The following is a 4,182-nucleotide window of genomic DNA, read 5'->3' on the forward strand; positions in this document are numbered from 1 at the left end:
GGGATATAGCTCAGTGGCGCAGCGCCTGCCTGGCGAGCACAAGGTCCTGAGTTTGATTTCTAGTATCATAAATAAATAAATGAATAAACAAATGTACCTACAAAGCAATGAAAGGACACTTTAATACCAAAGTCCATAAGGTAAATCTATATGCAGAGAAGTAACTGTAAACTTAAAATGCCATCATTATTCAACAGAAAGGCAAAAGGTAAAACAAAACAAAAGTAAGAGCTGGCCTGCCCTGTCTACAGATTCATCACTACATGCAACCGAGGACCGGAAACATACGGAAAAGAGAAATGTGTCTGTACCGGACATGTACAGACTTTTTCTTGGCATTCTCTAAACAACACAGTATCCACCATTTACACAGCATTCGCACTGTATTGGGTGTAAGGCGTGACTTAGAGATGATCTGAGGTGCATGGGAGATGTATGTGCTATATGAAACATGGCCCATTTCCCATCGGCACTTGAGGATCTCAGGATTTTTGGATCCTGCGGGTTGGAGGTGGGGGTCTTAGAACCAGTGTTCCGTGAATACTAAGAGATGACTGTACTTACTTATCTTAAAAAGAAAAAAAAAACAGTAAAATAAATTAAAATAAGTCAGGTAGAGGAAATAAAAGGCTAAGGAAAAGAAACACATAAATTTCAACAAGTTCTTTGAAAAGAACAACAGTCTCCCTAAGTAAGTTATGAAAAAAGGGTAGAAATATACACGGTTAGGAATGAGGAAAGGAGAAGAAATCAGATATAGGAAGCACTGCAATAATTTTTAAATTTTTTTTTTTTTTTTGGTTTTTCTCGGGTACTGGGAACTGAACTCACGACCTTGTGCTTGCCAGGCAGGCGCTTTTGCCACTGAGCTAAATCCCCAGCCCCAGCACTGCAATAATTTTAAGAGAATCTACCCAATTGAACGTCAAGACAATCAAAAATTTAGGAGAACTGAATGATGTTAAAAAAAAAAAAATCAAATGTGACCAGAATTAACCTAAGCAGGAACGGAAAACTTGAGTACTCCAACAGATAATCGGGTGATGATTAAAGGGAACTATTGAAAAAAGCTCCAGAAGCTGAAGATTTACAGCCTGCTTTCATCTGACCTTTACAAACCCGAAGAGGAGATGCTGGTGTAATTTAAGTACCGCGAGCTGTAGGAAGTGGTAAAAAGCGCCCCAATGCATTTTATGAAGGCAGCATCATTTTAATCCTAAGTTCCGATGCAGACGCTCAAGAGAGTGAATTAGAAGGACTCTGCCGGGGGCGACACTGAGAAGACAAAGTTCCACAATGGTGTGTTTGGTACGATTCCATTTTTTAAAAAAGCAGTGCTGGGAGCTATGAGTTTGTGTGTCTATCTGCATATGTCTGTAGCTAATTATACAAGCACGCTAAGGCTGTGGGCAATACGTGAGGTTAATTTTGAAGTGGAATATATGGCGGAGAAGGGTGAAACTGGGGAGGAGCGAAAAGGAAATACTGTAGATGTGAAAGCATATTTTTGTTTTCCCTTTGTAATCTATTTTAGGGCCGGGGATATAGCTCAGTGGCGCAGCGCCTGCCTGGCAAGCACGAGGTCCTCAGTTCGATTCCTGATTTAAATTTTATGTGAATTAAAATTGTGCACTCTCCGCTGGAAGCATAAAATAGAATGAAGTAAAATAAAATACCAAGCAAAAAGATGCTACCGCTGTCTGGGCTGTTTCATTGTTTACATTTTTAAACACAAGTAGACAGCAAGTGGTTAGGTACAAGGACAGAAAGGCTGGCGTTCAACTGCTTTACAATCTCAGTCAGCGTTTCCTCCGCACCAGGCTGTGTTGTAACAAGGGCCGGAGGTCTGAGCGGTGCCCTGAGCAAACGCAGACAATTCCCAGCTGTCACACCCGCTCCTCCGGGCAAAGCCGCGTCTTGGATTCTGGGTGCCCACTGCCTGGCTGGGGGCTCTCAGAATTTATTTCCATGTGGGGTACAGAGCTTATTAAAAGCGATGCATTATGAACATGCTAATTGGAAGCTTACATATGATTAAAACTGAATGGAATTTAAGCCCACCATAGATTTTAAAGGGGAGGATTTTATCTCCACACAAGATCTGCAGATTTTGTTTAGAATTGCCAAGTGCATGGTGATAATAAAAAGCAGACCGGCTTTGAGGTCTCGTTTTGTTCTCGTTTTTTAATCTGCTCCAGGCCGCGCATTCATTCATGCGCCTGCAGCTGGGCTACTGCTCCCACGGGCCAGCCTTGGGATGCCACTGTCCTGCGCCGCCGTTCTGGGCCACCCTGTCGCTCTCACTATTAACCCACCACTCGGCTTACCCTGGCTACTTGGCTTTTGCTGCCAAAAACCCAACAGAACTTTGCTCACAGGCGATGCCGTCCACGTTGTTGATCCGATGCACATTTCTACGCCCTTCTGGTGCCACCCTGGAGACACCCGGCTCCTCCTCCAAGGCCCCCTCTCCGTAACCTGTCATCGGTCACCTGACTACTTGAGCTGGACACCTGGAAGCACCCCGGGATACCTTTCCCTACAATCTCTACATGAAATCATTGCCCCTGGCTTGTTTCTTAAGCCATATCCCAATTCAGTCTACGTTTTCCATCTCGGCTGAAATCCCCACTTCCTGTTGGGGTTACTGCAATGACCATCCTCCAGTGACACATGCTACTCATTTCCTAGCCGGGAGGGGTTTCCTGAGGTGCCGCGTTTACGGCACAAAACTCTGCTCAGATCCTTTCCCAGTGTGGCTTACGAAATCCAGCAGGTTCTACCTCTCCTGCCTCATCACAGCCCAGCCAGTCCACAGACCCTGGTCCTCAGTGTGCGGGCAGCCCCTGACCCCGGCCTTGGGGCACACTGCCTTCCCTCACAGATTCTGGATTTGGGCCACTGCCTCTTCCTCAGTGAAGTTTTCCCTGACTCACCCTGACACTGCTGGTTTAGCCCAACGAGAGCAGTGACATCGCCGTTCATGGCATGGTTTGGCTGATGTACCGAGTACCAAGGCTGATGCCCGCAAGGCCGGCAGGGCCTCCTTGGTGCTGAGAACCCCTGGTACTGGGGGACTCTCCATGGACAAAGCACCAGGCAGAGTTAGCAGTGGCCTTTCTGCAGACTTGGCCCAACTTCCGCTACATCTCCACTTCCCATAAATACCCTTGAAACAGTGCCTTTGGAAAAATGGCTCAAAAGACAAGAATCCCTGGGTGTCCCCTTGACACCTGGCTGTCTCTGATCCCCCAAGGCTCCTCGCACAGAGCTCCGAGGCCCAAGCTGGTCCAGGTCCATACCTCTCCCCCAAGGCCAAGTGTGCCTGGGACCTTTCCGCGCTTTTAAGTCAGACCAGGGTAAGCATGAGGTGTGAGGTTTTATTGGCTGCAGAAATGTCTCCACTGGGCGTGCTGCTTGGATAACTACTGTGGGAGAACAGGGTCTGGCTCGGCTCTGAGCAGCAAATGGGCTGGCCCAGCTCTGGGTGTGGAGGAGGCAGCGCCACCGTGCAGCATCAAATCCCTCCAAAATTCCAAGCGGATTATTTGAAGGAAGTTTAATTAAGACTGCTGGGTTGGTTTCTCCTTTCCCCTAACTTTGTTTACTTTAAGCACTTACTGCTGCTCCAGAGGACATAGCTTAGGTTAGAATTTGCCCCTAAGGCCAAGACAGAGGTCAGAGCTCTCTGGGATACAGAAGTAAATCAGAGCGTGTGGGATTTAGCACAGCCCGTAAACATCTATCTGCCTGGCCTTCCATACCTCAGGGAGAGAACACTCCTGTTTTGTATGACCACAAAATGTGATCGAGTACTTGGAAAAAGGAAACTCGCAACAGAATTTTGGAAACTAAGGAACACTCTTAGGTGGCTGGGCATGGTGGCACATACCAGCACTCAGGAGGCTGAAGCAGGAGGATTGCCATGCGTTCGAGGCCAGCCTGGTCTACATAGCAAGACCCTGTCTCAAAAAAAAAAAAAAAAAGAAAAAGAAAAGAAACATTCTTAGGTAATCCTTAGATCTAAGAGGAAATTATAAGTAAAATTGAAAAGTACCTACAGGGCCAGGGGAATAGCTCAGAGGCACAGCGCCTGCCTGGCGAGCACAAGGTCCTGAGTTTGATTTCTAGTATCATAAATAAATAAATGAATAAACAAATGTACCTACAAAGCAATGAAAG

The sequence above is a fragment of the Chinchilla lanigera genome, unplaced genomic scaffold (assembly GCF_000276665.1).
Source record: "Chinchilla lanigera isolate Chin_1 unplaced genomic scaffold, ChiLan1.0 scaffold00085, whole genome shotgun sequence".
Taxonomy (NCBI): domain Eukaryota; kingdom Metazoa; phylum Chordata; class Mammalia; order Rodentia; family Chinchillidae; genus Chinchilla; species Chinchilla lanigera.